Source organism: Lycorma delicatula, chromosome 1 (genome assembly GCF_047948215.1).
Source record: "Lycorma delicatula isolate Av1 chromosome 1, ASM4794821v1, whole genome shotgun sequence".
Lineage (NCBI taxonomy): Eukaryota > Metazoa > Arthropoda > Insecta > Hemiptera > Fulgoridae > Lycorma > Lycorma delicatula.
The window spans coordinates 295,283,314-295,298,319 of record NC_134455.1 but is presented as its reverse complement, the minus strand read 5'-3'; the positions used below and the strand labels follow the sequence as shown (position 1 = coordinate 295,298,319).

At 28.7% G+C, this 15,006-nt stretch overlaps 1 protein-coding gene across 7 annotated transcripts in view; it reads left to right on the top strand.

The window, feature by feature from the left end:
- capt (adenylyl cyclase-associated protein 1) overlaps window positions 1–15,006 on the top strand; it is a 153,655-nt gene that overhangs the window by 83,580 nt on the left and 55,069 nt on the right. Inside the window, exons 1-2 of one of the 7 annotated variants that reach the window (XM_075379924.1) lie at window positions 908–1,057; window positions 5,496–5,568. The exons of 2 other annotated variants lie outside the window; for them this stretch is intronic. The gene's annotated coding sequence lies outside the window, so the exon portion shown is untranslated. 4 more of the 7 variants (XM_075379934.1, XM_075379951.1, XM_075379973.1 and 1 more) reach the window with 4 other exon arrangements.

The window sequence follows — 15,006 nt, the reverse complement described above, 5'->3', positions numbered from 1 at the left end:
TAAATCTGGGTTAATATTTTAGTTTTAACCCACCCGTATGAGGTAGGAAGTATTCCTACCGGTTCATAGTATTCATAGCGTAGCGGTTAATGTTTTGCCTTTCCGGCAAAAAATGGACGACGTACAGAATGAATCCATAGTCTTCCTTCTACCTGTGACTGATAACTTAGCTGTGACTGATACTACTCGTAGAAATAATCGCTTCAGCCTTCCCTGAAGCGATTATTTCTACGAGTAGTATCCATCAAAATTATGTTTCTATGATTACTTTTATTTTAAGAAGGTATCTTAAGTGTACCGAACGGTTTACAGATTTAGAGTATGTTTTTGCTCTTTGATTTATTTGTGCTGAAATTGTTTTCTTGGCTTTTGATTCGAGAAAACACACACCTACCAGTGTGTGTTTTCGTTTGAATTTACTGCCAGCTTTTATTAGTAGCAGGTGGAATTTAAATAAATTAACAAAGTTGAAGAATATTTTTGAAATTCTTGTCTAAATGTTATGAAATATCTATGGGTTAGTTTGACTGTCACTTTTCACATTCGATCGGATTAGAATGACGACCTACCCAACCTTTACGAAACTTTCGGAATGAGGTCACTCTAACCTTGATAGAAACTTCGTTGCATCGTATTATTTTCTTAGATTTTTTCCGGAGATGTGTTCCGATTACGATTATAGACAAACTTTCTGTCGATCTTTAATTGTTTATGTATAGTTGTTTTTTTATCTCATTTGTTCGTGAAAGAAGAGAAAAATACCTTAGAATATTCTGATTAATTATTGTTTGAATATTAATAACATTATTATTATTAGCCTAAAGAAATATTTCATATCTTACAGTTGACGTAATGGTTTAATGGTAGTGGGGAGTGGTGATGATGTGTTTGGTTAGTCACAGATTGTAGGCGTCGAGTAGCTGGCTTGTTCTGCTAGTATTATCTTTAGACTAGTCGCGGTCGTTTCATATTTGACTTGCCGCTTCGTATATTAAGTTTATTTTTTATTATATTCAATTCACTTCTTTTAATTGATCATATTTGAAAACAAAAACAGGTAACCTTTTCTTCATATAGTTATTGTAGTTTTAAATATTTGAAATTTTATTTGGGAATTTATTTTTCTCAATTTTAAAATTTTGTTTTTGTTATTAGTTTTATTTTTAGACCATACTTTTAATATTTTGAATTATAACTAACATGAGTCATTTATTTAAATAACAGAATTACATTACTTTTGTATATCGATAACAAGGAAGGTAATAAACCGTTGTTCGTAATTAATTTAAAAAATGTACTCTGTAGCATTTGCAGACGCATGAGACCACGCTTGTATCTCTATCACGTATCCTTAAATTCTTCACTGTCGTTTGTTTGCATCATCATATCCTACAAGGTTCACTGCTTATATAATCAACCCGTGTACAGTTGCATGAAGCAGAAAATGATATTGATTGGTATCAATGTATTAGCGCTTTATGTCATGAATATTTTTCTTTTAATTAAATAATTGCTGGAGTTTTGTGTAGGTAATTATTTATTTGCGTCATTTGATAAAAAAAGAAAAAAAAAGATTTTTAAACGATTGACTCATAGTATTTTTAATCGCCGATATATGTTATTAAATTTAAGACACTATAAGCCAATTAGCAACTATTATTTAATTAAAATCACTGTATATTCTTTAATTTATCGAATTTTACTAACATTATATTACAGTAAATATTTGAGGAAAAATTGTTTACTAATAAAACGTTCAGAACATATAATTTTTTGCAATTAAAGAATTTTAATTATAAGTAGCGTTTCCCGTCGCGGCTTCGCTCGCGATATCCGTAATCAGAGTAATTATTAAAAAATACTAAGTATTTTAAATACGTATAAGGATATTTAAGATTTTCAGTAAAATTCGTAGGATTATATATTTATATATATATATATAATCAGTAGGGTTGATATATATATATCATCCCGCTTGCGGCTTCGACTATGCTATATGTTTACTAGCATTTCCCGTCGCGGTCCGGGGATATTTAGCCGGTCATGGCTCGCTTCCCTCAACCTTCCTGTCTAGCCAGTGCGCCCTGCCCCCTGGACTCTACTGTGTTCATTAAACTCATGCTCGTGAGAATAATAATGATAAAAAAAATTAAAAGCCGGCCTTTGTGGTGCGAGTGATAGCGTCTCGGCCTTTCATCCGGAGGTCCCGATTTCGAATCTCGGTCAGGCATGGCATTTTCATACGCTACAAAAATTGTCATTCATCTCATTCTCTGAAGTAATACCTACGTGGCCCGGGAGGTTAAAAAAAAGTGAAATAAAAATCAAAGCCAATTCAATTTATAAAAAATCTGATGTGGACAACACATGACTTCCTTGTACCCTTATTAAATTACATTTATACATCTTTTTAAAATGAAAAGTACATGAAGTTTTATTTTATTAAAAACTTCTGCTATATTTTTTATTGACTTATTATTCATCGAAAACCTTTTTACAATGCGAGGTTAATAATTATTAATAAATCAGTATACTTAAATTTAAAAAAAAAAGTTAAAAAAGGAGATGAAGTCTGATTCGAACCGATGTGCCTTCCCCTAAGACCCAAATTTTTATTTAATTTAGCTCTAACTCTGAAACCAATGAAAATAAGTACCTTTTATGATATCGTTGAAAAGATCTCAGTGTAAGCTTATAACTGCAGTTAAGAAAAAGTTCAAAATTTATGGCATTTTATGGACACTTTAGGTTCAGTAGATTGCAATCAAAAGGGGAGGTGCACAGCTAGATGTTACAAAAGAAGATGTTCCAAAATTTCAACATTCTACGGCTAATCGTTTTTGAGTTACGCGAGATACATACGTACGTACAGACGTCACGTCGAAACTAGTCGAAATGAATTCAGAGATGGTAAAAATGGATATTTCCATTGGAATCTGGGAACCGAAATTTTTCGCGGTCACAACTTAACTTCGTACAAGGAAGTAAAAATATCAGTGTATTGTTTTCTTCAGAGCAAATGTTTGGTCAGTACAGAACCCGAAACTTTGAGTGATCTAAGAAGGTGGGTTTCAAAACAATCGGCCTCCATCTTAAAAATATTTGTTGTAACTGGTTACCCGTACTTCGAAAGGGGTAAAAATGTATTTTGCCCGGTTCTTACCGTTACTCGACAAACACCACTAGCAGGTGACCACCGTACTTTGTTTCTCATTTAAAAAAAAGGATTTTAATTATTTTTGTTTTTTAGTCAAGTAACCGGAGAAAGGTACAGCCAGTCCCGTAACAGAGGCAGTAGCTGTGTTGGTTTAGCCGCTGCGCTGTACACCGTTGCATTCCTTAAAAAATAGAAATTCAAAAAACACCGAAAATGGATTTTAGATATTTATTTAAAGAGTATTTCCGAGTCCACTAGACTCGGAAATACTCCGTTTCCGAAAAATATTTCGTTTAGTATAGTTGGAAATGGGAAAAATTGGCATTCCTTCAAATTTTTTTTATCTTTCTTCACTCTATCAAATTCGAATTTCGAAACATTTAGAAATTGGTTTTTAGATATTTACATGAAAATTACACACATCAAAAATCAAGTTGATATCTTTATTTGTTAATGAAAAATTAAAAAAAAAAAATAATAATTAGTCTTGTTTCAAAAAATTCAAAATTAATTTTAACCCTTTAAACTTGGAATTTCAAAAAGTCTAGATTTAAGTCTAGTTATTAAAATGAAGATACACACACAAAAAAATCAAGTTGATATTTTCATTTACTGCCGAAATTAAAAAAAAAATATATATAGCTAATTTCATTGTTACCCCAGAATCCCTTCTAACTCGGTATTTCAAAAACTTCTTAACTTACACCGTAAAAAGAACGTGTATACAAATTTTCATCAATTTATCTTCTGTAGTTTTTGCTGGGCGTTCGTTAATCAGTCAGTCAGGACAAAATTGCTTTATAGGTACAGATTGTATTTATAAGAATTTGATTTTATTTGTAATGGGAAACATGATAGGTCTTCTTTAATAATGAAATTTATAATTTTATTGTTGTTTTCTTGTATATTTTAAATATATATATGTATATAAAATAAGCTCATTGGCTTTCAAGTTATATTCCAGACTTTATAGGAATGAGTATTTGTTTTCTCGCTATCGTGGAGCCAAATTTAGTTACACGCACACACACACACACACAGATAGATTAAATTAGTTATCTTTATTCTAAGAATCTTAGTTTTTAGGATACACCGGTGCCAGTTAAATTCCAGGAAAAAATATTGTTCGGATTCAGATGATTAATTTAAATTATTTGTGTTTAAATTAAATATAAAATAACTTTTTTTTTTACAAAATAGATAAATAAATATTATAGTGTGACGGGCGACGTAGTTTTTATATTTATTGAAAACTAATATTTTAAAATGTAATGTATGTTTTTTTTTTAGGAGACTTTCAGTTGACTGGTTTGATACTATTCTCCATCTCTTTCTATTTAATAATATTTCAACCTCAACATATTTTTGTACTCTACATCTTTTTCCCCTTTAATTGTAGAATATTTTATTCTTTGCAGAATATCGTAATAAGATTGTGAATTTATTTATCGTCATCTTCAATATATTATCAAGTTTGATACAACTTAGGCAATATTTGGTCCAACGAACGATAAGATGTGGGAGGGTGCCCTCCAACCAGAATTCAGAAGTTGAACATTAATAAATCGCGTTTGTTTTTCTGTTTGTGAGTGGGATCCTCTGTTTTTCATTAGTTTTCATAATGTCTTTATAATATTGGAGGGACAGGTAGAAGGAAAAAATTGTGCAGGCAGGCAACGTTTGGAATATGTAAAACAAATTGTTCAGGATGTAGGATGTTAGGGATATACGAAATGAAACGACTAGTACTAGATAGGGAATCTTGGAGGATTCAAACCAGTCAAATGACTAAGACAAAAAAAAAATGTCTATGTAAACTATTCACTTTATTTTTAAGAAATTGAAATTATCGCCAATTGCGTCCTTATAACGTAACTCTAGAAACTGGGCTTTCGATTTGTAGTCTTGGGATATAATTTTAAATTGTAATTGTATATATATGTGTTTTTAATTAAAACACATATTTTTTTTCGATTAAATTAATTTCTGCACTTTCCGGATTAGTTACTCGTGACCTTATTAGACCTTGAAGATTTAAAATGCGGTTTTTGATTTCACATAGGTCGGTTCTGTTTTTTAATCGGTTATTCGTGATACGTTTTCTTGATTTTCGCTTACGTTTTGAATGGTAATTACAATATCAGTTACAAATCCTTTAACCTGCTTACTATTATTTCAATTACATCACTTTTCTCGGGGTGTTGTTATATCCTGTAGGCATCTTATTCTGAATATTTCTTATTTTCAGTAACTGGAAAAATAACCTTAACTCTAATATTTTTGAGAAAAGTTTAGGGACAATTTTTTAGTAATTTTTATGGTACGTTTTAATTTACAGGGACGGTCTAGGAATAAAATTCAACCCGGAAATTATTGAGCTCTTAGGCCGATTGGCCCTGCAAACCTCAGAGGTAATTAGTTTTTTATTAGTCTCTTGCCTGTGTGAATTTAATGCTTTTTCTCAAATAACGCTTTAGCGATTAACTTATTTTACGTCAGAATTATGGGTGCTAGGTTTTTTCAGACTTCTTTTAAAACCGATTTATCAGAAATTTTTATCGGATAGACCGGTCTTGCTTTATAAGTATTAAAAAAATCTGATTTTGACATTTGACGTTTTTGTACGCCTATTAAATTACATTTACACATCTTTTTAAAATGAAAAGTACATAAAATTTTATTTCATTAAAAACTTATGATATTTTTTCATATATATATATATATATATTTTTTTTTTTTGTTTGTTATTGAATTATTAATCGTAAATTTGTTTACAATGAGAGGTTAATAATTATTAATAAATCAATATATTTAGATTTAAAAAAAAGTAGATGAAGTCTGATTCGAACCGATCTGTCTTCTAAGATACAAATATTTCATTAATTAAAATTTTATTTGGCTATAACTCGGGAACCAGTGAGAATAAGTACCATTTATGATATATAGTTGAAAAGCTCTCAATGAGGGGTTGTTACAGCAGTTAAGAAAAAGTCAAAAATCCAAATTTTTTGGGGTTTTGGATTTTTTTGGACACTTGTCGATTGCAATCAAAAGAGGAGGTGCACAACTAGATGTTAACAGTCCTAAATCTAAAATTTTTGCACCCTACGGCTAATCGTTTTTTAATTATGCGAGGTACATACGTACATAACATACACATACGTATACGCGTACAGACATCACGCCAAAACTATTCAAAATGGATATTTTCGTTGAAATCTGAAAACCGAAATTTTTCACGATCACAGTACTTTACTTCGTACAAGGAAATAAAAATTAAGCTTAAGTTTTTATATCTTAAAAAATGGGTAAGAAGATATTATATTTTTTTGGAAAAAATTTGTTACCGGCTGTTCTTTATGAAAGTATACGACACCGCAGATGAATTTTACTCTGCTGTTGTAACAAATATTGTATTATTACATTAAGAGCATATATAACTTTTTAATTTTTAAGTTAATGCAATTTTTAAAATTCATGCAATATTCTGCCGTATAAAAGGTACCTTTTTCTGTTAATCAGTGGTTTTATAACGATCATCATTATTGTCAGAAAGCAACCCTGAGTATTTCTTCTTGTGAATGGGTTTTTAACGTGCATTACAGCCATAAGAAAGACTGGTCAGACAAAGTAAAGCAACACCTCAGTAAATTCCCTAAAGAGTTAACTAATGATCGTTTATAATTCGAGATTGTGGTGTACGAACAGGTAGTAAAATTGATTTCTATCTAGTATTTCTTAAAAAATTTTTGCTCGTTTTTAATTTTATATCTGTTTATTAATTTATATTGCAAATATAGGATTTTACAAAAACAAAACCCTATTTAATTTAATAAATATTACGGTTTCTAATCGCCCATAAATTTGAACCTCGCTTAACTCTCTCGGTTGGGAAATTATTAGCTGGTCTCTTGGTTTTTAATTTTATTTCATTTTTTACAAGATCCATTTTCAAGACCGTAATGATATATTTTGTTTAGTGGGTCCAGTTAAAGGCACTGTTTCAATCATTATAGATAGCCTTGAGTCTGGACTGGACTAGGATTGTAAAACCTGTTATGAGTTAATATGGAAAGAATAAATTTTTAACAAAAATACTGTCACGTGCACTTAAATTTTAGCTTTTCTGGAGAATATTTCTTCAGAAATATTCCAGAATTTGAGGTATAGTAAAGTGTATATTAATTTATTAGACAATATGATTTTCGTTGTTTAAATATATTTATATATACACATACAAGATAATTAATTATTGCTTCCACTATATAATGATTAACATTCATTTGTTAAGGTCAGAGTTGAAGAAGTTATGTAAAATGAGGTTAAATGTAATATTTTTTAATTGAATTGTGTAGTTTATTAAATTAAGTAATACATATTGCAGTGTAATTTACTTTATTTAAGGCTCGCACATAACAAAATGTAATGTTATTTCATTCTTAATTTTATGACACAGTGAACTGCAGAAAGTGAAGAATGTACTGAATTGAGAGTGTAGTGGTGACTAAATTTAGCATAGATGTTGTAATATGTGTGCGTGTGTGTCAGCGGTATGGAATTCATCCAAGAAGTTGGAAAACTCAATAGATTTAGATTCTTAGTAAGTGAATGTGTTTTGATGACTGCGCTGTATATTGTGCACGAAGCTGAATTATATTTTTGTTGAATTTTTTTATTTTGCTTTGTTAATTTATGCTGTGATAAATAAATATATAAATAAGTATATCGTTTAATTATAGTTTTTGGTCGTTTACTAACCAAAAATAATATATTAATTTTCCGGTGTATGATGATATTTTGATGTGTTATTTATTTAGTGTGAATTTAAATAAGTTAATATTGTGTATTATTTCTATTTCAGCACGTAAATAAAAAAGTCATGCATTCATAGAGTTATGTTCTGAATGAATACGTTATATAATTACTTATAATCTCGTGATTGAGAACGCATTTTTTTTTCGATCTCCAATTTTATACAGATTTATTTTATGTTTTCAATTACTCTAATTCAGATCGTAAGACTGTTTTAAAGATGTAAATAACTTCATAAAAAAAATTCGATTCTGTTGTTCAATTTTTAACCTCAACTAAAATAACATAAGAACTGTTTCTAGGTAATTGTTCGTAAACCAGTATAGTTGTAGAATTATGAGAAGATTGAATATTATTTTGGTATTTAGCCAATTTAATGTATGTTCTTCCGTGACGTTTGGTTTCGGTGCTTACGGATCATTAGCATTGTTGTAGGTAGCATTGTGTAATACTACTATGGTACTTGGTAGCAAATTGGTCTTTAATTTTTCATAAACTTATTTTGAAAAAATGGGAAAATTCCATGTAGTAATGATAATCTTCAATAGCGGAGCTAGGTTTCCACTTAGTTAAAACAATTTTATAAAAACACTTTGTCTACCAGCATGTATAGTAACTTCGCTTGTTCCTTGCAAACAGTTTGGTTAAAATATAAATTTAAGTTATATATATATATATATATTGTTTATATATATATATATGTAGACCTATGTATAAAGTTTTTGGCTCGAAAATCTCCAAAACTACTAGATCAATTTCATTGAAATTTAGATATGCTGTAAGTGCATCTGAAGCTGTGTGTGTAAAATTTTTTTGAAGATTGGTTGAGTCATTCTTGAGTTACGCTCAATTTAAGATCGAAATATTTTGAGCTGGGCAAGGTAGAAGCGTGGTTCGTTATGATGTTGCAAGTTGGAACGTTGACTTTTTAACTGAGGTATCTATTGTTAGCAATATTTTTCGGCGTATTCAAGTAGCGTTACCTAGTTTGAGGATCTTGAAGTGTAGGTATGTGTTTGAACGGGGCAAAAGGAAACAAAATAAAGAAAGGTCGGTCTTCTTCCGCAAAACTGCGTAACAATGTTTCTCCTTTGTATTCATTATTTGATTAATGTAAAAGTTATTGACATTCCCCTGTCAAAGTTGTCGATAAAACCCGGTTTGATTTTGTTAAAGTTTTTTAGTTTAGCCGTAAATTAAACTGAAGACCTTTTAGAGTAAACCAGTTTGTTAAATATAAATAATTATTTTTTAATACGAATAACTGAACATTTTGTATTCATTTTGCAAAATTAACCCATCATATAATTTTTTATGTATCAACAATTTGTTGCCTTCCTCTCCTTTCTTAATTGTAAGGTTTAAAAACGTCCTACTCTTTAATAATATCGAACTCGAAACCCTTAAAGCTTTGTCATTTTAAAAAAATTGAATAATATATGAAATCAATTAATGATGAATTAAGTAAGCATTAAGAAAATTGAACGTACATTATAGCAAAAGTTGCAGAGTTTTGTAATTTATTAAAATTACAAATAATGGACGAAGTAAAGAATATATCGAATGTGACCTACAAAGCCGGGAAAACTTTCATTAGAAAAGAAATCTACTAGTATAAAACATAACGAATTAAAAATAAATTCTTAAAATGTTTGTACGGTGTGTAGCGCTTTAAAGCAGCAAAAACTGCCAATAGAGTAACAAGGAAAACCAAAGGAGAAAGGACTTTTAAAATATTTATTGTTATCCGATGTTGAAAATTACGCGATTTGAATAGAATACTAATTGAAAAAGAGAGAAGTTTATAACAGTATCTAGTTAAAACAAGGTTGTGCGCCATATGCAGTGGTTTCGTTAAGCGGGTTAGTGAGTATTTTTTTATTAGGAAGTATACGGTAAAAACAATAAAGAAAGAAAAAATATTAAAATTTATAAAATGGGTTATGAAGATGTAGGATTGTGTTGTATTTTAATTTTTTGAGATTAAGGTAGAATAGTAACTTGTGGAGAAGTACATCAAACCAGTCAAATGACTGACACAAAACAAATTATAAAAACTTTAAAACTAGCATTACATAATATTATTACAATTTATTTATTAAAATAAATTCACCTACACTTAACTGAAATAATGTATTAAAAAATTGTATTTCTCAAACTTCTGTTTAGAAATTTAATGTTACGGTAGAAAGGCGGAATAAGAGTAAATTTAAATCATGATTTTAAAGGAATACTGTACAGAATTGTGATTTTATTTTTATATTGTATTGTAAGGATTCTAAGAAAATATGATTCAATATAAATGCTAATCTTATAATCTTTCCGCATCATGTTAACAGGTATCGTATATAAACTGAGTCATTTGCATACTATATACTGTTATTGTCTATTATAAATGTAATCGCGTTGTATTGAACAAAAAGTGTATAATTATAAATTTTTTTTATGGTGTCATAAACTACTGCGATGTTCCGCTGAAATAAATTTTTATTTGTGGTTATTTGAAATTAAATCCGATTTATGAATGGTGTAAATGAGCCGTTTAAATTAAAAATTAAAACATATGTTAAGCATAGGAACCCGTATCTTATGAACGTCGATATAGTCATTGTTCATGTGTTATATGGGATGTCGATGAATACTTCAACTTCCTGTTTCCACTAAGTATATCCTTCACAATTTCATAGAGATAACTACTCTATGAAACTATTTACTATTAGTTGATAAGTAGGACGTACATACATCAAGTGATAACTGCAATCTATCTATTCCTGTAACTTTAAATCGATTAATTTTATTTTGTTGAAGTATCTGTTGTACTTAAGCATACAGATAAAAAAAAAATATTTGTATCCCAACAGGTAGTTCTGGAAATAACTTAATGAACACTGTAATAAATGATAAAAATGGTCGGTTAAAAAATAGTTTAATTATTAGCAGTTAATTACGGACCGGATAGCACAGGCACGCACAAATACGATGAAATCCCTGCGGACACTGAATTGTATATGTATCTGTCGTAAAATAAATTATAAATAGATCTTTGAGAGTAGTGCGGCATCTATAAGTTCTTAGTAGAAAACAGCAGGATACGATAAGCTATTAGTGCAAGTGTAACTTACAGTTCACGCAGATCGGTATCAATTTAAATGAAATAAATTATAGTATGGCAGGAGCGTAGTAATACTACTAGTACATTATTAATACCGTATTCATCATTATGATTGGTGTTGTATCATGTTAACAGGTTTCATCTAATGTCAACCGAACGTCATCTATTTTTACACTTCACCTTCATACCTTTATTCTTCTTTCATTTAAGTACTTCTGCTAGTTAACAGGTTTTATTTATATATATATATATATATATATATTTTTTTTTTTTTTTTTTTTTTTTTTATAGTATTTTCCTATTTTTGTCCAATTTAATTTAATACGCTTATTTTTCCGTTTATCCTTCATAGTTTTCATCTTCAGTTTCTATTTTCTGAAGCTTCACATTACCAGTTTACAAATTGCTACAGTCCAAATACTTCTTTTCTTAACATATTTGCATATGTTTTTAATAAATTAATTTTTTTCCATTGTATTGAACTGTTCTGTAATTAGATTTATTTATCTGCCTAAAATTACTCGTTTGTTCTATTAACCTTTAACCTATTCGTACTCTTGCTGTTGGTTTGTTTTTGAAACTTGGGAAGTCCGACTGCTGAATTTGTGTGCTCTAATTTATACGGATAATTGTTAACTGGCGTCACATCTAAATTCATTTACCACTTCACATTTTTGAGTTTTTAATTTCAAAAATTCAAGTAGCATATTATCAATTTTGAAGGAAGAATTTTTCACAAAAAAAAACTTATCTGTTGCTGAAAGTCAGTCGATCTATTATCAGTAGCCAGAAGTAATTCTACTCGAAATATCTCCTCAAATTGGTCTTGTCACATTTCATTTTAAAGAACTGTTTATGGCTCTGTAATATACTGACTTCACCGATTTTCATGAAATCGGAAAGTTTCAGGTTATTCTTGTTGATCACGTGATGACACTTGAATACTATCTATAGAAAAAGAAGTAATGGACGGTAGATTAAGTTAAACATTTTGTAATTTTTTGTTATTAAAAATAATATCGAAAATATTAACAGACATAAATAATTAAATAGATTTTTACGTCGTTCTGTAACTTTATTGAATCGATAGAGAATTTTTGAGAATTGGTTGTAGAAAAAGTGGAAGAAAAACGTGTAATTATGAATTTATCAATACTATTTGATTATTGATTTTTACATTTAAAAAATTATAATTTTCGTGATGTAATATCAGACTGTTCGTGTATTCCAGTGATTAACATTGGAACAATTGTATAATATTAAAAAAATTGATTTAAACTTTACTCGTTTAGTGTTAACGTGAAGCCCGTATAATTTTTCGGGTTAGATTATCCATCGGAAATCATGTTTTTTTTTCTTTTCCCTATACTTTCATAATTTTATATAAAATCTTGCATTTAAATATATTTGTGTTTTCTTTTATACATATTTATGTATGGTATATATTATTACGTTTTCTATCCGACTACTTATTCCATTAAAATCGTGTTCACTTATTGTAAGATACCATTATTCGTTGCCAGATAGGAAGCCAATTTATTCATATTTTTTCTCTACTCGCTGCTGTCGTTTCGATATATTTTGTAAAGGATTCAAGGAAATAGCGTTATCTCTGCCTAAACCCTAGTATTAGTAGGAATAAAGTAGCTAGCCTTATATCAAAATACCGTATCATACGGACGTCTGACCGAGGAAGAATATGTGTTAGTAAGCTTCTACGCGCATGTTTGTTGCTTTTCTGGTAGTGAGTGACTGAATAAGTAAATAATACCTACTGCACAGACGAAAGGTTAAGAGATTTATAAGCTGAACTTCGACCGTTTCACTTTTTCCCATTTAAGTTTATTTATTTTGCACAACATGAAATTCTGACGGAGTTAATCAGTTGAATAAAATATTAAAACAGCAGATCTAAAGTGTAAAATGAAGTTTTTTTTCAAACGAAATGTCGCTAAAAATGTTTAATTTTTGTTTACAAAAAAACTTTATAACTTTTTTATTAAAAAAAAAAAAATTTTTTTTGTTAAAGTTTCTGAACAAATGTCCAAAACGGTTACTGTTAGTGTCCATACAGGGGCCAACATATTTACGTATGTTTTTACTCCGCGTTGTAACAACAGTAACATCTTTTATACTCGTTAATTAATTAAAAGTCGTTAATTATTCGAAAAAGTCGTTAATTAATTAAAACATTTTCCGTATTGGATGTTATGTAGTACAGCTAATTAACATTATTAAAGTAAGTGTTTATCCCTCCCTATAAAAGCTTTTTGTTCTTTGTTGTTAAAGAGGTTAATTGTCATTGATAAAAATTTCCAAACCAGAGAGCTTGTAGTTGAGCCTATGATTTTCTGTGTATCAGTTCAGTTAGTTTACCTAATAAGTGAACTACCTTGGCTTAAAAAAGGAGCTTAAAATAAAAAAATAACAGTTTTTCCAGCTGAATTTAAAGCATTAAATATACCTTTTAGATTTAATGATGCATTTATTGAAGGTGATTGTAGAATTTGGTCTAAAAAAAGATCATTAATAAGAAATTGGTAAGGAGTGCAGTGAATGATGCTTGTTGCCACATTATATTTAATGGCACACTATTTACACGCAGCATTCAGTTCTTAATAACTACTATTTTCTTGTAAAGGCCTGTTACTGGAGATTACCCTTGTTCACACCTTGTTAAGAAGAAATGATGTGTAGAACTAAATTTTGTATTATCAGATCTGATTTATCTTGTTAATTTTATTTCATTATATAACAATTTTCTTTTCTTTTTTTGTTTCCAAAGCATCAAGTGCTTAATTATGGAAAAAAACATTGTTGTAAAATACATAGTAATATATTTGTAATATTTGTCTTCAAATATTTTATTAATTGGTTTCAAAAAGAATATCAGTTTTATCCAAATGTAGATAAAAGTTTTATTTTTTATTCTTATGGAAAGTTTGTATGGTTATCCCATTGTATGATGATTCTCTGATATTCAAAGTATTTTTTTATTGAATGTTTAAGAACAGTAATTGAAATGCTTTGTTAAAAATGTAATATACATTGCAGGGAGGTGTAGTTCATACTCTGTAACAAACGTTTTAATTCAGAAAACATTTCTGTTAATCGCTTAATTATTTTTAACAAGTAGCTAGCTGACTTCTCACGATTTCTATTTTTTTTTTTTTTTTTTTTTTTTTTTTTTTTTTTTTTTTTTTACAAAAAATTGTTTTCAAACAATTTTATTGAAAATATTTTCAATAAACATAAAATAGAAAAGAATAAAATAACGAAATAAAACGTCTACAAAAATTTGTATTAAATATTAAACAACAATAATTTTCTTATTACGCTTTGCAAATTTTGAAATAATTTTAGTTTATTTTATTCATAAAATTTTTTTAATTTTTTTTGAACATTAAATTTATGTAATTTTTCTCAACTTGTCATTATAAAAAAAATGTAATTAATTCATAACCCCAATTTCAATTAATGCTGTATAACACAGGATTTAGAAATTCAGAAATAAGACATACACACTGTTATTATACTTCAAAACTTTAATGTTATAAAAATTGGTAGCTACTTGGAAATATTTATCCATATCCGTCCATAAAACTGTGTAACTAAAGCATTTAACACTCTGTAACATTACATCGTGATATTTAAATAAAATCTGTTACATCAGTAATTATTATTAAAGAAGGTGCTAAATGATTATTAATACACTTTTGTATTTTTAATTTACATGATGCATTCCAAAACTTAAAGTATGCATAATTAGTTATGAGTTCATCAGTGCGTTAACAATTAGCTCATTCATTTTACTTTGTACTTCAGTTACACAAGCTTTTTGATTTTGAATTTCTGCTGAAAATTGTACATCACCTTACAACTAAAGTGATTTATTATTGTTTATTCAAGGCTTAAACTACAGTTA